The following is a 21443-nucleotide window of genomic DNA, read 5'->3' on the forward strand; positions in this document are numbered from 1 at the left end:
CTCAGTCAGTTGAGTGACCGACTCTTGATTTCAGCTCAGGTCATGATCTCAGGGTTGTGGAACCAAACCTTCCATATGGCTCCACACTTGGCGCTTGGCAAGGAATCTGCTTGAGATTCTCTTTGTCCCTCTCCCTCTGCCCCTCCCCCACTAAATAAATAAATAAATCTTTAAAAAAACAAAAAAGAAAGTCTCAAATTAATAATCTAAATTCCCATCTACAAAAGTAGAAGAAAAGAGGAGAAAATTAAACAAAGCAAACAGAAAGAAGAAAAAAACTATGATTGAAGTGGAAATGAATGAAATAAAGAATATAAAAACAACAGAGAAAAATTAGAGAAACCAAAAGTTCTTTCTTTGAAAAGATAACAAAATCATTAAATCTTTAGGTAGAGTGACCAAGAAAAAAGAAAGAAGATTCAAATTTTTAAATAAGAAATGGGAGAGGGGACACCACTGAAAAGTTTACTGAAACTTAAAATAAGGATTGCAAGGAAATATTACAAGCCACTACATGGCCAACACATTCAAAAACTTGTTGAAATGGACAAATTCATAGAAAGACATGAACTTGCAAAACTGACTCAGGAAGAAATAAAAATCTGAAGAGATCTATAACATAAAGAGGTTGAATTAGTGTTAACTTCCCACAAACAAAAATCCAGGCTAAGATGGCTTACTGGTAAATTCTACTAAATATATAAAAAAGAACACAAATCATCATGAACTCTTCCCCAAAAGTGCTAAGGGATGGAACACCTCTCTTCTCATTTTATGAGGCCAGCATTACTCTGATTCCAAAATCAAAGAACAAACAAAAACATCACAAGAAAACTACAGATCCATATCCCTTAGGAATATAGGCTCACAAATCCTCATTAAATACTAGTAAACTGAATCTAGCAACATGTAATAAGGATTATACACCACAACCAGTGGAAATGTATTAAAAATGCAAGTTTAAGCATCTGAAAATAATCTATGTTATACATAGTATTAACAGAAGAAGACCAAAAACACACTGTCACATCAATAGACATAAAAAAAGCACTTAAAATCCAATAGATTTATTATAAAATGATAACACACTTTACATAAAGAAAACATACTTTTATAAAAATTTTCTTGATAAAACTCATATATTATTTTATATATAGCTATTGAACACATTATTTTATATATCATTTTATATATAATACATATTGTTATATATTGTTGTATATATTATATGTAATATATATACACATAAAATTCAAGATATAACCTAATAATTAAGTTTATTTTTTGTAATATAAATCTACAAATAAGAAGAGTAGAGTCCTTTTGGGGGATATAATTTCACATAATTAGGATTACAAGTTAATGTTCTCTAGCCTCAAAATCAATTGCTATTATTCATCTGTTATTGATAATGCTAATGTGGAATGAGATTTTACATTTTTCATATTTAATATATCTTTTCACACAGAGAGACACAGATAGACTGCCAAATACTGCTATCAGTCTATGAGTGCATGACCTTAACTGAGTATATTAGTTCTTCAGAAAGTACTTATTGGGTCTATTATTATTCTCTCGATATTTTACTTTCAGCATGCCATTGCATTGCAGATTAACATCCCTCAAAGGTTAAATGGAAGTGCCTCAATTGCTCAGTTCAATGGATTTTGAAATATAAATGTCTTTTTCACTTGTATTGAAATATGAATATTGGAGCTGTAGTTTGAACTTGGAACACATATCTATTGTGCAAATTGGCAAGGGAGCTTAGATCACTTTCTTGTTTTAACTTTTGACAGCCCATGACATGTAGAAAGAAGGTTGACATTACTTACAATTCAATGGCAAAGCTGTCTTCATGGGCATGTATCCTGTGTATCAATGCATGACTCCACACTTAGAAGTGCCCAGCACTTGGTTTAATGCCCTGCTGTCACAGCCTTGAATTTTTAAATATTTTTTGGACTTGAGATACATGCAATATGAATGACCACTATTCCTTGTTACTCTGTTTTCATATAGTGTTCATGATGCCCCAAGGGCACAGTGAACTCATGATGCATGGGAGATGAGTGAAATCAAAGTACAAGATAGGGGGACGCCTGGGTGGCTCAGACGGTTAAGCGTCTGCCTTCAGCTTGGGTCATGATCCCAGGGTCCTGGGATCGAGCCCCGCATCGGGCTCCCTGCTGAGCAGGGAGTCTGCCTCTCCCTCTCCCTCTGCCTCTCCCCCTGCTTGTACACTCTCTCTGTCCCTCTGTCAAAAATAAATAAAATCTTAAAAAAAAAGTGCAAGATAGGCATTTTATATCTATGACTGAATAAGTGGGAAAAATGACAGCCCAAGGAGGCTACACTTGTTCAAACCAGAGCTGACTTTGAGACCATGGCATTCTGGGGAACCTTATCCATACCCTTCTTGCTCATATCATTTCCCTGTATTCACCAACCACTTATGCTGAAAAATGACACTGAAGGAAAGGGAAAGATACAGCCAACTGTAATTCCTTCTGCTTTTGTGATTCCTTACTCATTGGTAAATTGAAGGTAGAGAGTGTTGGTAGAACTGAATATATTAAAAAGTGAAATAAAACAGTTAATTTCATATAGTGTTTCTACTGTTCTGGTAAGAGTAAAACATGTAAACATGTAAGAGCTACAAAATTTGAATTGTGTAATTTTAGAAATTCCACACATGAACTAAGTAAGCACTCATATTAGCATTTTGAACTGGCATCACATTATATATAGATGAATGGACACATCTGTTTGCAGTGTGCCAAGAAGCAGGGTGGAGTTATGGGAGCACTGTGTACCCCCTTTGGTGCAGCTCCTCAGCACTGCAGCAGCAGCAGTGTTAGAGTCACCATACATAATGCCTAAATGAAGGAATGTAGCTGTGTTCCAGGGAAGCTTCATTTGTGGGCACTGAAATTTTATTTTCAGGTATAATGCAATGTGATTCTCTGTTTTTTTTTTTTTTTCAACCATTTAAAATGTAAAAACTATTCTCAACTCATGGGCCATACAAAAACAGGTGGCAGGCTGAATTTGGACCAGGGGCTCTATTTTAACAATCCTTGATCTAGAAAGAAGGAATTAAAAGAGAAGGATGAAGCTCATGACCAAACCCTAGGGTATTCAATATTGAGTGGTGCTTTAGAGGAAGAGGAGAGAGTTTAGGAGATGAAGAAATGAAGTCTAGAGAGATGGAAAGAAATCCAGCACAGAGTAGTGATTCATAGTCTTAAGGCAATTCTTTTGAGAAGCTTTAGTGTTTGTATTATTCTTTCAATGGTAGCATGCTACTTGGAAGTTGCAGCTAATCAAAAACCAATGAAAAACACTTTATATACTTACTTCTAAAAGCTATTGATTCTAGGAGAAATCATCTCTAATCTAAGAACTTAAATTTGAGCTAGTAAATATCATATTCTATCATTTCAGTGCACAAGTATTTACTACAATGCTATATGTTTGTACAGTTTCCCTTGCTATCATTTCAGTAACTGCTTTTTTAAAGCTGTAATAAAGAGTGTGACTCCATTTTTTGATGTTTGACTGCTAACAGCTTTTAAGCTTCTTCTCTCCCTTTTTCCCTTATGCCCCATATCTGGGAAAGCTGATGAGAGAGCCTAGGTGCTCCCTCCTTTGATGTCAGTGAGGGTTTCAAGCCATGCAGGCAAGAGTATTCATTCTGGTCCCGTTCCTAATTATGATAAAGACCCCAAACCTATCCCCTTTCTCTGCCTTTTCAAGACATTTACTACCTGCTCAAGAAGCTTACCATGCTCCTCGCCAGTGTTTTCATTATGTAAATAATAAATCTTCTCATACACTCTTATGTATGAGAATGCATGGTTATCATCAATCTTTGACATGCAACCAAATTTTAAGCAGGATCTGTCCTGCTCCTCTAGAGTGGTGTGATTAGAATTCCTAGACATTGACCAGCACCACTGAGGCTCTTTGGCTCTTGCTTTGGTTTGCTAACTCATTCTGCTGTCTGATGGCTGTGACTATAGCATTATATCTTGAGATCAGCTAGTCTAAGTTCTCCAGTTTTGTTCCTTATGAGATTGACTTGGCATTTGCATTTTTACATGAATATTAGAATCAAGTTGAAAATTGTCAATTAAAAAAAGAAAATTTTCTGTGGTTTTCATTGGAGTGGCCTTGAATCTATAAAATAATTTATAGAGAATTAATGTGTTCTTTGTACATCTTTTTGGAGTTTCTGTGTGCACAGAGCACGATATGTTTTCTGCATGTGTATGTGACATAGCTCACTCTTGATTAGGAAACACCCTCCTTCAGCTTCCACTTAGAAATGCAAGTTGGAACCAGATTTGGGGTCAAGAGAGAGGAGGCACTGGTATACCAAGTCCTTAACAAAAAGAGTCCCTGAAGCTTAAGACCAGTCCAGCCAAGAATCAGATCACAAAAATTTGGTAACATATTCCTATATACTAAGATAAGGCAATTCTATGTGATGAATCTTTAATATGATAAATATTTCTTTTAGGGAGCACTTAGGATTTAATATTTGGGATCCTGGGCATTTATTTTCTCCAGTGGATATTAGAAGTGGTAATATAAAGCCACAGGAGATACAGAATTCAATAGCGTACCATTTCACTATTCAAAAATGTCATGTGGTCTACAAAAAAATTCTATATTTTGGATTCTGTCAGGTTCAAATGTCTTTAGGATTAGGAAATAGAGTTAAATGTCTTTATTTTTGAATATCAACAATTATTTCATTATTTTACACCTCAACTAAACCCAAAACTATTGATCATATCCCCCTTCCCTTGGCATCTTTTTTTTTTTAGATTTTGTTTATTTATTTATTTTTCTTCTTTTAAAAAAAAATTATTATGTTCAAGTAGCCGACATGGAATACATCATTGGTTTTTTTTTTTTAATTTTTTATTGTTATGTTAATCCCCATACATTACATCATTAGTTTTAGATATAGTGTTCCATGATTCATTGTTTGTGCATAACACCCAGTGCTCCATGCAGAACGTGCCCTCCTCAATACCCATCACCAGGCTAACCCATCCTCCCACCCCCCTCCCCTCTAGAACCCTCAGTTTGTTTTTCAGAGTCCATCGTCTCTCATGGTTCTTCTCCCCCTCCGATTCCCCCCCCTTCATTCTTCCCCTCCTGCTACATTCTTCTTCTTCTTTTTTTCTTTCTTAACATATATTGCATTATTTGTTTCAGAGGTACAGATCTGAGATTCAACAGTCTTGCACAGTTCACAGCGCTTACCAGAGCACATACCCTCCCCAGTGTCCATCACCCACTCACCCCATCCCTCCCACCCCACCCCCCACTCCAGCAACCCTCAGTTTGTTTCCTGAGATTAAGAATTCCTCCTATCAGTGAGGTCATATGATACATGTCTTTCTCTGTTTGACTTATTTCGCTCAGCATAATACCCTCCAGTTCCATCCACGTCGTTGCAAATGGCAAGATCTCATTCCTTTTGATGGCTGCATAATATTCCATTGTATATATATACCACTTCTTCTTTATCCATTCATCTGTTGATGGACATCTTGGCTCTTTCCATAGTTTGGCTATTGTGGACATTGCTGCTATAAATATCGGGGTGCACGTACCCTTTCGGGTCCCTACTTTTGTATCTTTGGGATAAATACCCAGTAGTGCAATTGCTGGATCGTATGGTAGCTCTATTTTCAACTTTTTGAGGAACCTCCATACTGTTTTCCAGAGTGGCTGCACCAGCTTGCATTCCCACCAACAGTGTAGGAGGGTTCCCCTTTCTCCGCATCCCCGCCAACATCTGTCATTTCCTGACTTGTTAATTTTAGCCATTCTGACTGGTATGAGGTGGTATCTCATTGAGGTTTTGATTTGGATTTCCCTGATGCCGAGCGATATTGAACACTTTTTCATGTGTCTGTTGGCCATTTGGATGTCTTCTTTGGAAAAATGTCCGTTCATGTCTTCTGCCCACTTCTTGATTGGATTATTTGTTCTTTGGGTGTTGAGTTTGATGAGTTCTTTATAGATTTTGGATACTAGCCCTTTATCTGATATGTCATTTGCAAATATCTTCTCCCATTCTGTCAGTTGTCTTTTGGTTTTGTTGACTGTTTCCTTTGCTTTGCAAAAGCTTTTTATCTTGATGAAGTCCCAATAGTTCATTTTTGCCCTTGCTTCCCTTGCCTTTGGCAATGTTTCTAGGAAGAAGTTGCTGTGGCTGAGGTCGAAGAGGTTGCTGCCTGTGTTCTCCCTTAGGATTTTGATGGACTCCTGTCTCACATTGAGGTCTTTCAACCATTTGGAGTCTATTTTTGTGTGTGGTGTAAGGAAATGGTCCAGTTTCCTTCTTCTGCATGTGGCTGTCCAATTTTCCCAACACCATTTGTTGAAGAGACTGTCTTTTTTCCATTGGACATTCTTTCCTGCTTTGTCAAAGATTAGTTGACCATAGAGTTGAGGGTCCATTTCTGGGCTCTCTATTCTGTTCCGTTGATCTATGTGTCTGTTTTTGTGCCAGTACCATACTGTCTTGATGATGACAGCTTTGTAGTAGAGCTGGAAGTCCGGAATTGTGATGCCGCCAGCTTTGCTTTTCTTTTTCAACATTCCTCTGGCTATTCGGGGTCTTTTCTGGTTCCATACAAATTTTAGGATTATTTGTTCCATTTCTTTGAAAAAAGTGGATGGTATTTTGATGGGGATTGCATTGAATGTGTAGATTGCTCTAGGTAGCATTGACATCATCACAATATTTGTTCTTCCAATCCATGAGCCTGGAACATTTTTCCATTTCTTTGTGTCTTCCTCAATTTCTTTCATGAGTATTTTATAGTTTTCTGAGTACAGATCCTTTGCCTCGTTGGTTAGATTTATTCCTAGGTATCTTATGGTTTTGGGTGCAATTGTAAATGGGATCAACTCCTTAATTTCTCTTTCTTCTGACTGGTTGTTGGTGTATAGGAATGCCACTGACTTCTATGCATTGATTTTATATCCTGCCACTTTACTGAATTCCTGTATGAGTTCTAGCAGTTTTGGGGTGGAGTCTTTGGGATTTTCCACATAAAGTATCATATCATCTGCAAAGAGTGAGAGTTTAACTTCTTCTTTGCCAATTTGGATGCCTTTGATTTCTTTTTGCTGTCTGATTGCTGTGGCTAGGACTTCCAATATTATGTTGAATAGCAGTGGTGATAGTGGACATCCCTGCCGCATTCCTGACCTTAGGGGGAGAGCTCTCAGTTTTTCCCCATTGAGAATGATATTCGCTGTAGGTTTTTCATAGATGGCTTTTATGATATTGAGGTATGTACCCTCTATCCCTATACTCTGAAGAGTTTTGATCAAGAAAGGATGCTGTACTTGGTCAAATGCTTTTTCTGCATCTATTGAGAGGATCATATGATTCTTGTTCTTTCTTTTGTTAATGTATTGTATCACGTTGATTGATTTGCGGATGTTGAACCAACCTTGCAGCCCTGGGATAAATCCCACTTGGTCGTGGTGAATAATCCTTTTAATGTACTGTTGGATCCTATTGGCTAGTATTTTGGTGAGAATTTTTGCATCCATGTTCATCAGGGATATTGGTCTGTAATTCTCCTTTTTGATGGGGTCTTTGTCTGGTTTTGGGATCAAGGTAATGCTGGCCTCATAAAACGAGTTTGGAAGTTTTCCTTCCATTTCTATTTTTTGGAACAGTTTCAGAAGGATAGGTATTAATTCTTCTTGAAATGTTTGGTAGAATTCCCCTGGGAAGCCATCTGGCCCTGGGCTTTTGTGTTTTGGGAGATTTTTGATGACTGCTTCTATTTACTTAGTGGTTATAGGTCTGTTCGGGTTTTCTATTTCTTCCTGGTTCAGTTTTGGTAGTTTATACATCTCTAGGAATGCATCCATTTCTTCCAGGTTATCTAATTTGCTGGCATAGAGTTGCTCATAATATGTTCTTATAATTGTTTGTATTTCTTTGGTGTTGGTTGTGATTTCTCCTCTTTCATTCATGATTTTGTTGATTTGGGTCATTTCTCTTTTCTTTTGGATAAGTCTGGCCAGGGGCTTATCAATCTTGTTAATTCTTTCAAAGAACCAGCTCCTAGTTTCGTTGATCTGTTGTACTGTTCTTTTGGTTTCTATTTCATTGATTTCTGCTCTGATCTTCATTATTTCTCTTCTCCTGCTGGGTGTAGGCTTTATTTGCTGTTCTTTCTCCAGCTCCTTTAGGTGTAGGGTTAGGTTGTGTACTTGAGACCTTTCTTGTTTCTTGAGAAAGGCTTGTATTGTTATATACTTTCCTCTTAGGACCACCTTTGCTGTATCCCAAAGATTTTGAATAGTTGTGTTTTCATTTTCATTGGTTTCCATGAATTTTTTTAATTCTTCTTTAATTTCCTGGTTGACCCATTCATTCTTCAGTAGGATGCTCTTTAGCCTCCATGTATTTGAGTTCTTTCCGACTTTCCTCTTGTGATTGAGTTCTAGTTTCAAAGCATTGTGGTCTGAAAATAGGCAGGGAATGATCCCAATCTTTTGGTACCGGTTGAGACCTGATTTATGACCTAGGATGTGATCGATTCTGGAGAATGTTCCATGGGCACTAGAGAAGAATGTGTATTCCGTTGCTTTGGGATGGAATGTTCTGAAAATGTCTGTGAAGTCCATGTGGTCCAGTGTGTCTTTTAAAGTCTTTATTTCCTTGTTGATCTTTTGCTTAGACGATCTGTCCATTTCAGTGAGGGGGGTGTTAAAGTCCCCCACTATTATTGTATTGTTGTCAGTGTGTTTCTTTGCTTTTGTTATTAATTGCCTTATATAATTGGCTGCTCCCATGTTAGGGGCATAGATATTTACAATTGTTAGGTCTTCTTGTTGGATAGACCCTTTAAGTAGGATATAGTGTCCTTCCTCATCTCTTATTACAGTCTTTGGTTTAAAATCTAATTTATCTGATATAAGGATTGCCACCCCAGCTTTCTTTTGGTGTCCATTAGCATGGTAAATGGTTTTCCACCCCCTCACTTTAAATCTGGGGGTGTCTTTGGGTCTAAAATGAGTCTCTTGCAGACAGCATATCGATGGGTCTTGTTTTTTAATCCAGTCTGATAGCCTGTGTCTTTTGATTGGGGCATTTAGCCCATTGACATTCAGGGGTAACTATTGAAAGATAGGAATTTAGTGCCATTGTATTGCCTGTAAAGTGACTGTTACTATATATTGTTTATGTTCCTTTCTGGTCTATGTTGCTTTTAGGCTCTCTCTTTGCTTAGAGGACCCCTTTCAATATTTCTTGTAGGGCTGGTTTCGTGTTTGCAAATTCCTTTAGTTTTTGTTTGTCCTGGAAGCTTTTTATCTCTCCTTCAATTTTCAATGACAGCCTAGCTGGATATAGTATTCTTGGCTGCATATTTTTCTCATTTAGTGCTCTGAATATGTCCTGCCAGTCCTTTCTGGCCTGCCAGGTCTCTGTGGATGTCTGTTGCCAATCTAATGTTTCTACCATTGTAGGTTACATATCTCTTCTCCCGAGCTGCTTTCAGGATTTTCTCTTTGTCTCTGAGACTCGTAAGTTTTACTATGAGATGTCGGGGTGTTGACCTATTTTTATTGATTTTGAGAGGGGTTCTCTGTGCTTCCTGGATTTTGATGCCTGTTTCCTTCCCCAAATTAGGGAAGTTCTCTGCTATAATTTGCTCCATTATACCTTCTGCCCCTCTCTCTCTTTCTTCTTCTTCTGGGATCCCAATTATTCTAATGTTGTTTCGTCTTATGGTATCGTTTATCTCTCGAATTCTGCCCCCGTGATCCAGTAGTTGTTTATCTCTCTTTTTCTCAGCTTCTTGATTTTCCATCATTTGGTCTTCTATCTCACTGATTCTTTCTTCTGCCTCATTTATCCTAGCAGTTAGCGCCCCCATATTTGATTGCACCTCACTAATAGCCTTTTTGATTTCTACTTGGTTGGATTTTTAGTTCTTTTACTTCTCCAGAAAGGGTTTCCCTAATAACTTCCATGCTTTTTTCAAGCCCAGCTAGTATCTTTAAAGTGATGATTCTGAACTCTAGATCTGACATCGTACTAATGTCCGTATTGAGTAGGTTCCTGGCAGTCAGTACTACCTCTTGTTCTTTTTGTTGAGGTGATTTTTTCCGTCTTGTCATTTTGTGCAGAGGAGAATAGATTAATGAGAGAACAAAATGCTAGCAGGGTAACAACGTCCCCAGAAAATATACTCTAAACAAATCAGAAAAGACCTGAAGCAGTGGGAAAAGAAAGGGAAAGAGAGAAAAAAGAAAAAGAAAGAAAAAAAGAAAAAAGAAAAAGATAAAGATAAAGATAAAAACAAACAAAAGCAGGACAAAACAAAACAAAACAAAAACAGAATGTGATCAAATATGATCAGGCTGGTTTATAGATCAGTGCCACACACTAGATTTTGGGTGTATTTTGGTCTGTTAAAAGAAAGTCCCTCCCAAAATTTTAAAGAAAGAAAAACTTATATATGTACAAAAATAAAGGTTGATATGATGAAGGGATGGAATATGACTGTAAAGATGGAAATTATAAAAAATTTTAAAAAAGGATTTGATAAGTTGTTTGAAAAAAGAAAGAAGAGGATTAAAAAAAAAAGAAAGAAAGAAAAAAGGGAGAGAATGTGATCAGGCAGGGGAGTAGAAAAAAACCATACACTAGAGATTTAGAGTATATTTTGATCTGTTAGAAGAAACTATCTCAAAATTTTAAAGAGAGAACAACTTATATATATATGCCAAAAATACGGGTAACTACTATGAAGGGATAGAATATGACTTTAAAAATGAAAAATAAAAATGTTTTTTTTTAAAAAAGGGATTGATAAGATGTTGGTTGAAAAAGGGAAAAAGAAAAATTCAAAAAAAAAGAAAAAAGGAAAAAAGAAAAAAAGACAGTTAAAAAAAATAATTAACTTTGAAAGACTAAAGAATCATGGTAAAAAAGCCATGAATTCTATGTGCAGTATTCCCCTAGCGCTGGAGTTCTGCTGTTCTCATTGATCGGTAAACTTGATCTTGGCTGGCTGTTCTCGCTGATCTTCTGGGGGAGGGGCCTGTTGCCGTGGTTCCCAAATGTCTTTGCCGGAGGCAAAATTGCCCTGCCCTTGCCGGTCCGGGCTAAGTAATCTGCTCGGGTTTGGTCTCGGGAGCTTTTGTTCCCTGCAAGCTTTCCGTACAGCTTTGGAGGCAGAGAGTGAGAATGGTGGCCTCCCAGTCTCCACCCTGGAGGAGCCGAGAACTCGGGGTCCCGCTCCTCAGCGAGCCCCCAGAGAAAAGCAGTCAGTCACTCCCGTCTCCCCGGTCTCCGGCCACACTCCGCGCTCACCCGGCCTGTGACCGCGCCTTTCTATCTGACACCCAACCCCGGGTGGCGTCTCCAAACCCAGCAGATCCCCGCAGTGCACTCCTGCACCTCTCCTCCCAGGGGAAGAAGGTGAGTCTCCCCGGATCTGCCACTTGTTGGGTCCCTGCTGGAGGAGCAGTGGCCCGACTGTGCCACGGATCATGTTTTATGGCAGCCCCGAGCTGAGAGCCCGCGCCTGGGCTCTGTCTCTGCAGCCGGCTTCCCTGCTCTGATACCTGGGAGCTCTGCCACACTCAGGCACCCCCGGTCTTTCTGTGACCCCGAGGGTCCTGAGACCACACTGTCCTGCGAGGGTTCCACCCCCCACTTCGCCACCAGAGTGATGTCCCTCAGCGGAGCAGACTTCTAAAAGTTCCGATTCTGTGCTCCGGGGCTCTATCACTTGCCAGAAGCGGCCGATGGCGGCCCCTCCCCCGCCGTCTATCCTCCCGAATATCGCCTGGGATTCACTTCTCCGCACGTCCTACCTTCCAGAAAGTGGTCGCTTTTCTGTTCAGAGAGTTGTTGCTATTCTTTTCTTCGATCTCCTGTTGAGTTTGTAGGTGTTCAGAATGGTTTGATCCCTATCCAGCTGAATTCCTGAGAGGAGACGAAATCCAGGTCTCCTACTCCTCCGCCATCTTGCTCCGCCCCCCCATCATTGGTTTTTGATGTAGTGTTCAATGATTCATTAGTTGCATATAACACCCAGTGCCCATCACCACACGTGCCCTCCTTAATACGCACCACCTGGTTACCCCATCTCCCCGCCCACCTCTTTTCTGTAAACCTCAGTTTGTTTCCCAGAGTGTGTATCTTAAGAAAATACATTTATGTCTCTTAAGAAACAAAGAATGATAAAATCAGAACCACTGATGTAGCAGTGTAGTAAATTGTGTACTTGGAGATGGCCAAACAGTGTGTTGCAGTTGTGTGCTTGCATAGACAAAAGGTATAGGGCCAGTGAGGTACCAGCCCAGCTCTGTTCTAAGTGTGGAAATTTGTGGATGATGACTATTACAAAAGACTTAATAGGATAATATCACTGATGAGATTTGCCCTCATATCTACAGCTCCAGATTCTAACTCAGCCAGAATTTCTTTTTTTTTTTTTTTAAAGATTTTATTTATTTGACAGAGAGAGACACAGCAAGAGAGGGAACACAACCAGGGGGAGTGGGAGGGAGAAGCAGGCTTCCCGCGGAGCAGGGAGCCCGATGTGGGGCTCGATCCCAGGACCCTGGGATCATGACCTGAGCCGAAGGCAGACGCTTAACGACTGAGCCACCCAGGCGCCCCATCAGCCAGAATTTCTGATACATAGCTCAGTTAACCAAGAAGTTAGCTATCAATTGTTTCTCAAGAATTTTAAAATAATTAATATAGTGTTTAAAAAATAAAAGTCACAGTATAAATATCCTGGCATTTAGAAATCTGTGAAAATTTGGTGTTTTATGTGCTTAAAAATTATAACAGAAATTAATCTACTAGAAAAAGAAATCAAATTTTTATTTGAAATTTAGAATACATACATCAAAACTTGACTAAGATTTATAATGTTAAGTTGAAGCCTTACAAAGACTATCTACAATTTAGCCATTTAACAGCTTAATGTTTGACATTTAAAATCACTTAAATTTTATCAAATATAAAGAGTTTGATTAATTTATAAGATTTCTACAAATACAAAATACCTTTTCTCAGTCATAACATTGCTATACTTAAAGAGAAAGTTGCACTTTATAAATACAGTTAAATGGTAATTAAGTTTATAAGTAGAATAAAGGCCCCAATTAATACAATTGTTAAAAATTGATAGATTTATACCTAGACTAATATTTATAAGCTGAACCTAAAAGTTTAAAGAACTGAATTTTTCAAAATTGTAATTTTGAAAAGGTGAATATTAATTTTTACAAACCAAGGCAAATTTGTCACTTGTCTTTGTTATATTGAAAGGTACTTTAAGGATGTAAGAAAATTTAATTTTGATCCTTTTTATTTCCACCAGAGAAATAATTAACAATGGTTGTCTTCCCATATTGCTTGATTATACAGAGAACTTATTCTCATCAACCTTACCACGTGTTTCATCTCATGTATTAGGGAAAGTGCTCATTGTTAATGTTAAAGACATTAGCATTCTGGTTTCACACATTAGTTGAATTGCCTCCATTAAGAGCGATTGATGAAGAGGAAGGTATCCACTCTTACTTTCCTGCCAAACTCCATTTCAGAGCCTAGAATCTGGATGGCCTGTTTTATATCCCACAACACCATGGGTGGCACCAGCCCAGTCTCATAGGAAATAGTCTATTGGCCTTCATAAGACCAAAACATATGCCTTTATAATCCTGTACTGATTCATTTTGAAAATTTCCCATGTGGATATGTTATATATAGCATTTTCTATCTATATGTCAATTTTTTAACTATATAGAATTTTCTATATATCTATATGTAAAATTTCTATCTATATGTTTTTCTTCCTATCTATATGTCTATCTATATGTCAACATTTCTATCTAAGTAATACATAATATATTGTAAAAAATTGCTTATTTCTTTATTAAATAAAAACTTCCACTTCTACAGCTTGTGGTCTGACTGGAGCAGTATTAGAATCTGTGTGTCAACTGAGGATCAGATGTACAACTGTGCCAGAACGTTCTTTGTGAATTCAAGGCATATAATCGATGCCCAAATCATTCACAAAAGCATAACCATTTAGCAAAGTGAGAAGAAACCAGCTTCCCCACTGAAAAGTTAAAGTGGTGAAAACAAAGTTAAGGAATGTAAAAAAAAAGTCACTGAGTTAAACTCTAATGGAATATTGATATTCTGCCCATGGAAAAGGAACAGAATAAAAGGCAAACAACTCATCAGGCAAGAATGATGTCTCTTACCAGCATTTTGTCAATCTATCATCCAAAGAAGGTCAGGATGATTTGGACTTTCCTATTTTGAGACCTGTGAAGGCTCTCCTGACCAGCCCCACCTCATGATCTCCAACCTGATTCACATACCTTCCCCTGGAAGGTGTGTCTCTAAGACTCAGGTCAGCCTTTGGAGTAAAATCTTACCATTGCCACTGACACTTTATGGTAATGCACCAGAGAGTTTATTTTTGTTCATGTAATGTATTGGCAATGCAGTGATAACACCAAAACAAAAAATGCCTTTTGAGTACCGCTCTATAATTAATAAATCATACATGCATGTAATTTTATATAAAACTATAATTGTTCTTTTTCCTAAACTAATAGAGGGTGTAAGGGATGCAGCTATATACTTATAACCTATTTATAGTAAATGTAGCAATATATACTTCCATAGAAAATAAAAAAGGGTTTTTATACTATGCTTTGAATTGCTTGATATGTAAAATAAAGTTACTAAATATTATAATGTTACAAGTAATCATATACTATGAACTTTTTTATTATTTACATATAATGCATTATTTATTTCAGGGGTACATGTCTGTGATTCATCAGTCTTACACAATTTGTAGCGTTCACCATAGCACATACCCTCCCAAACCTCCATCACCAGCCACCCCATCCCCAATGTCCTTCCCCTCCAGCAATCCTCAGTTTGTTTCCTGAGATTAAGAGTCTCTTATGGTTTGCTCCCTATCTGGTTTTGTCTTGTTTCATTTTTTCCTCTCTTCCCCTATGATACTCTGTTTTGTTTCTTAAATTCCACATATCAGTGAGATAATATGATAACTGTCTTTCTCTGATTGACTTACTTCACTTTTGCATAGCATAACACCCTCTAGTTCCATTCACATCCATGCAAATGGCAAGATTTCATTTTTTTGATAGTTACATAATATTCCACTGCATATATATATATATACACCACATCTTCTTTATCCATTCATCTGTTGATGGACATCTGGCATCTTCTTTATCCATTCATCTGTTGATGGGCATCTGGGCTCTTTCCATAGTTTGGCTATTGTGGACATTGCTGCTATAAACACTGGAGTGCAGGTGCCCCTTCGGATCACTACATTTGTATCTTTGGGGTCAATACCCAGTAGTGCAATTGCTGGATCATAGGGTAGCTCTATTTTCAACTTTTTGAGGAACCTCCATACTATTTTCCGGAGTTGCTGCACCAGCTTGCATTCCCACCAACAATGTAGGAGGGTTCCCCTTTCTTTACATCCTCGCCAACATCTGTCATTTCCTGAATTGGTAATTTTAGCCATTCTGACTGCTGTGAAGTGGTATCTCATTGAGGTTTTGATTTGGGGTTCCATGATGTCGAGCGATATTGAGCACTTTTTCATGTGTCTGTTGGCCATTTGGATGTCTTCTTTGGAAAAATGTCTGTTGATGTCTTCTGCCCATTTCTTGATTGGGTGCTTTGTTCTTTGGATGTTGAGTTTGGTAAGTTCTTTATAGATTTTGGATACTAGCCCTTTATCTGATATGTCATTTGCAAATATCTTCTCCCATTCTGTCGGTTGTCTTTTGGTTTTGTTGACTGTTTCCTTGGCTGTGCAAAAGATTTTTATCTTGATGAAGTCCCAATAGTTCATTTTTGCCTTTGTTTCTCTTGCCTTTTGAGACGTGTCTAGCAAGACGTTGCTGTGGCCGAGGTCCAAGAGATTGTTGCCTGTGTTCCTCTCTCAGGAATTTGATGGATTTCTGTCTTACATTTAGGTCTTTCATCTTTTTTGAGTCTATTTTTGTGTATGATGTAAGAAAATGGTCTAGTTTCATTCTTCTGCATGTGGCTGTCCAATTTTCCCCAAATTATTTGTTGAAGAGACTGTCTTTTTTTCATTGGATATCCTTTCCTGCTTTGTCGAAGATTAGTTGACCATAGAGTTGAGGGTCCATTTTGGGGCTCCCTATTCTGTTCCATTGATCTATGTGTCTGTTTTTGTGCCAATACCATACTGTCTTGATGATTACAGCTTTGTAATAGAGCTTGAAGTCCGGAATTGTGATGCCACCAGCTTTGGTTTTCGTTTTCAACACTTCTTTGGCTATTCGGGATCTTTTCTGGTTCCATACAAATTTACAAATTTTAGGATTGTTTGTTCCAGCTACGTGCAAAAAAGTTGGTGTTATTTTGATAGGGATCACATTGAATGTGTAGATTGCTCTAGGTAGCATAGACATTTTAACAATATTTGTTCTTCCAATCCATGAGCAGAGAACATTTTTTTCCATTTTTTTGTGTCTTCCTCTATTTCTTTCATGAGTGTTCTATAGTTTTCTGAGTACAGATCTTTTGCCTCTTTGGCTAGGTTTATACCTAGGCATCTTATGGTTTTGGGTATAATTGTAAATGGGATCGACTCCTTAATTTATCTTTCTTCTGTGTCACTGTTAGTGTATAGAAATGCAACTGATTTCTCTGCATTGCTCTTATATCCTGCCACTTTGCTGAATTCCTGTATGAACTCTAGCAATTTTGGGGTGGAGTCTTTTGGGTTTTCCACCTAGAGTATCATGTCATCTGCAAAGAATGAGAATTTGACTTCTTCTTTGCTGAATCAGATGCCTTTATTTCTTTTTGTTTTCTGATTGCTGAGGCTAGGATTTCTAGTACTATGTTGAACAACAGTCGAGAGAGTAGGCATCTCTGTTGTGTTCCCGATCTTAGCGGGAAAGCTATCATTTTTTTCCCCATTGAGAATGATATTCCTTGTGGGTATAATATATGGCTTTTATGATATTAAAGTATGTTCCCTCTATCCCTACACTGTGAAGAGTTTTAATCAAGAAAGGATGCTATACGTTGTCAAACACTTTTTCTGCATCTTTTGAGAGGATCATGTTGTTCTTCTCCTTTTTTTTATTAATGTAGTGTGTCATATTGATTGATTTGCTGATGTTGAACCAGACTTACAGCCCAAGAATAAATCCTACTTGGTCGTGGCAAATAATCCTTTTAATGTACGATTGGATCCTATTAGCTAGTATTTTGGTGAGAATTTTTGCATCCATGTTCATCAGGGATATTGGTCTGTAATTCTCCTTTTTGGTGGTGTCTTTGGTTTTGGAATCAAAGTAATGCTGGCCTCATAAAAAGAGTTTGGAAGTTTTCCTTTCATTTCTATTTTTTGAAACAGATTCGGGAGAATAGCTATTAATTCTTCTTTAAATGTTTGGTAGAATTCCCCTGGGAAACCACCTGGCCCTGGGCTCTTGTTTGTTGGGAGATTTTTGATGACTGCTTCAATTTCCTTGTTGGTTATGGGTCTGTTCAGGTTTTCTATTTCTTCATGGTTCAGTTTTGGTAGTTTATACATCTCTAGGAATGCATCCATTTCTTCCAGATTGTCTAATTTGTTGGCATATGGTTGCTCATAGTATGTTCTTATAATTGTTTGTATTTCTTTGGTGTTGGTTGTGATCTCTCCTCTTTCATTCATGATTTTATTTATTTGGGTCATTTCTCTTTTCTTTTTGATAAGTCTGACCAGGAGTTTTTCAATCTTATTAATTCTTTCAAAGAACCAGCTCCTAGTTTTGTTGATCTGTTCAATTGTTCTTTTGGTTTCTATTTCATTGGTTTCTGCTCTAATCTTTATTATTTCTCTTCTCCTGATGGGTTCAGGCTTTATTTGCTGTTCTCTCTCCAGCTCTTTTAGGTGTAGGGTTGTGTATTTGAGACCTTTCTTGTTCCTTGAGAAAGGCTTGTAGTGTTATATACTCCCCTCTTAGGACTGAGTTTACTGAATCCCAAAGATTTTGAACAGTTGTGTTTTCATCTTCATTTGTTTCCATGAATTTTTAAAATTCTTCTTTAATTTCCTGGTTGGCCCATTAATTTTTTAGAAGGATGCTCTTTAGCCTCCATATATTTGAGTTCTTTCCAACTTTCCTCTTATGACTGAGTTCCAGTTTCAAGGCCTTATGGTCTGAAAATATGCAGGGAATGATCCCAATCTTTTGGTACCAGTTTAGACCTGATTTGTGACCTAGGATGTGATATATTAAGGAGAATGTTCCATGTGCACTCGAGAAGAATGTGTATTCTGTTGCTTTGGGATGGAATGTTCTGAACATATCTCTGAAGTCCATCTGGCCCAGTGTGTCATTCAAAGTGCTTATTTCCTTGTTGATCTTCTGCTTAGATGATCTGTCCATTGCAGTGAGGGGGGGGGTGTTAAAGTCCCCTACTATTACTGTATTATTGTCAATGTGTTTCTTTGATTTTGTTATTAAATGGCTTATATAACTGGCTGCTCCCTTGTTAGGGGCATAAATATTTACAATTGTTTCATCTTTTTTTGGGGTTGACACTTTATGATATAGTTTCCTTCTCATCTCTTATTACAGTCTTTGGTTTAAAATCTAATTTGTCTGATATAAGGATTGCCACCCCAGCTTTCTTTGGATGTCCATTAGCATGAGAAATGGATCTCCATCCCCTCACTTTCAATCTGGAAGTGAGTTTGGGTCTAAAATGAGTCTCTTACAGACAGCATATCTACAGGTCTTGCTTTTTTATCCAATCTGATACCTTGTGTCTTTTGATTGGGGCATTTAGCCCATTTACATTCAGGGTAACTATTGAAAGATATGAATTTAGTACCATTGTATTACCTGTAAAGTCCCTGTTTCTGTAGATTATCTCTGTTTCTTTCTGGTCTATATTATTTTGGATCTCTGCTTAGAGGACCCCTTTCAATATTTCTTGTAGGGCTGGTTTAGTGATCACAAATTCTTTTAGTTTCTGTTTGTCCTGGAAGATTTTCATCACTCCTTCTATTTTTCAATGACAACCTAGCTGGATAAAGTATTCTTGGTTGCATATTTTTCTCATTTAGTACCCTGAATATACCATGACAGTCCTTTCTGGCCTGCCAGGTCTCTGAAGATAGGTCTGCTGCTAATCTAATGTTTCTACCCTTGTAGGTTACAGACCTCTTGTCCTGAGCTGCTTTCAGGATTTTCTCTTTGTTTCTGAAAGTTTTTTGTCTCTTTGTAAGTTTTACTTTGTCTCTTGTAAGTTTTACTATTAGATGTTGAGGTGTTGACCTATTTTTATTGATTTTGAGGGGTTTTTTTGTGCATCCTGGACTTTGAAGCCTGTTTTCTTCCCAGTATTAGGGAAGTTCTCTGCTATAATTTGCTCCAGTATACCTTCTGCCCCCCTCTCTCTTTCTTCTTCTTCTGGGATCCCAATTATTCTAATATTGTTTCACTTTATGGTATCACCTATCTCTCGAATTCCCCCTTCGTGATCAAGTAGTTGTTTATCTCTCTTTTTCTCAGCTTCTTTATTCTCCATCATTTTGTCCTCTCTATCACTAATTCTCTCTTCTGCCTCATTTATCCTAGCAGTTAGAACCTCAAATTTTAATTTCATCTCACTAATATCCTTTTTGATTTGACTTGGTTAGATTTTAGTTCTTTTTTTTTTCTCCAGAAAGGGAATCTCTAGTATCTTCTATGCTTTTTCAAGCCTAGCTAGTATCTCTATAATTGTTATTCTGAACTGTAGTTCTGACATCTTACTAACGTCTGTATTGATTAGGTCCTTGGCAGTCAGTACTGCCTCTTGCTCTTTTTGCGTGAGTTGTTCCATCTTGTCATTCTGTCCAGAGTAGAATAGATGAATGAGAGAACAAAATACTAAAATGGCAACAATGACCCCAGAGAAATATACACTAACCAAATCAGAAGAGACCCAAAACTGGGGGCGGGGGGGGGAGAGAGAGAGAGAGAATATGATTAGGTGGGGAAAAAAACAGAGCCATTCACTAGATTTTGGGTGTATTTTGGTCTGTTAGAAGAAACTGCATTCCAAAATTTTAAGGAAAGAAAAACTTATATATATATACAAAAATAATATTAAATACAATGAAAGAATAGAATATGACTTAAAAATGAAAATTAAAGAATATTTTTAAAAAGAAACTGATAAGATAAGAAGTTGGTTGAAAAACGAAAGAAGAAAAATTTAAAAAAAGAAAAGAGAAAGAAAGTTAAAAAAATTAAAGTTGAAAGAGTATAGAATCATGGGAAAAAAGCCATGAATTGTATGTGCTATATTCCCCTTGCAGTGGAGTTTTGCAGTTCTCATTGATGGGTAAACTTGATCTTGGTTGGATGTTCTTATTGATCTTCTGGGGGAGGGGCCTGTTGCAGTGATTCTCAGGTGTCTTTGCCCTGGGTGGAATTGCATTGCCCTTGCCAGGGGGCCAGGCTAAGTAATCTGGTCTGGTTTGCTCTAGGTGGCTTTTGTTCCCTGAACGCTTTCTGAGCAGCTTTAGAGGATGAGAATGAAAATAGCAGCCTCCCAAATCTGGCCCCAGAACTGAGAGCTCAGGGCCCACTCCTCAGTGAGCCCTTAGAGAAAATCAGTCAATCACTCCTGTCTCCCTAGTCTTTGCTACATTCTGTGCTCACCCAGCCTGTGACTGAGGGTTTTTATCACAGGCACATGACCCTGTTTGGAGTCCCCCAACCCAGCAGACTCCTGTGGCACGCTCCCATGCCTCTCCTCCCAGGGGAGGAAGGGGAGTCTCCCTGGTTTTGCTGTTTGTTGGATCCCTGCTTGAAGAGCAGTGGCTCGACTGTGCCATGGATCATGGTTTATGGCAACCCCAAGCTGAGAGTCCACTCCTGAGCTCACTCTTTGCAGCTGGCTTCCCTGCCTTACTATGTTGGAGCTCTGCTGTACTCAGGCACCCCAGTCTTCTTGGGACCCCCGAGGATCCTGAGACCACACTGTCCCAGTGAGGGTTCCACCCCTCACTTAGCTGCCAGAGTGACATCCCTCAATGGAACAGACTTCTAAAAGTTCTGATTTTGTGTTCCTCTGCTCTATCACTTGCTGGTGGCCTGCTGATGGAGGCTCCCTGCGCCCATGGTCTATCTTCCCATATATCACCTAGAATTCACTTCACACCTCTGACCTTGCAGAAAGTGGTCGCTTTTCTGTTCATAGAGTTGCAGCTATTCTTTTCTTTGATCTCCAGTTGAGTTCGCAGGTGTTCAGAATGGCTTGATAGTTATCTAGCTGAATTCCTGGGACGAGACAAAATTAAGGTCTCCTATCCTCTGCC

This window comes from Halichoerus grypus, chromosome 5, assembly GCF_964656455.1.
Source record: "Halichoerus grypus chromosome 5, mHalGry1.hap1.1, whole genome shotgun sequence".
Taxonomy (NCBI): domain Eukaryota; kingdom Metazoa; phylum Chordata; class Mammalia; order Carnivora; family Phocidae; genus Halichoerus; species Halichoerus grypus.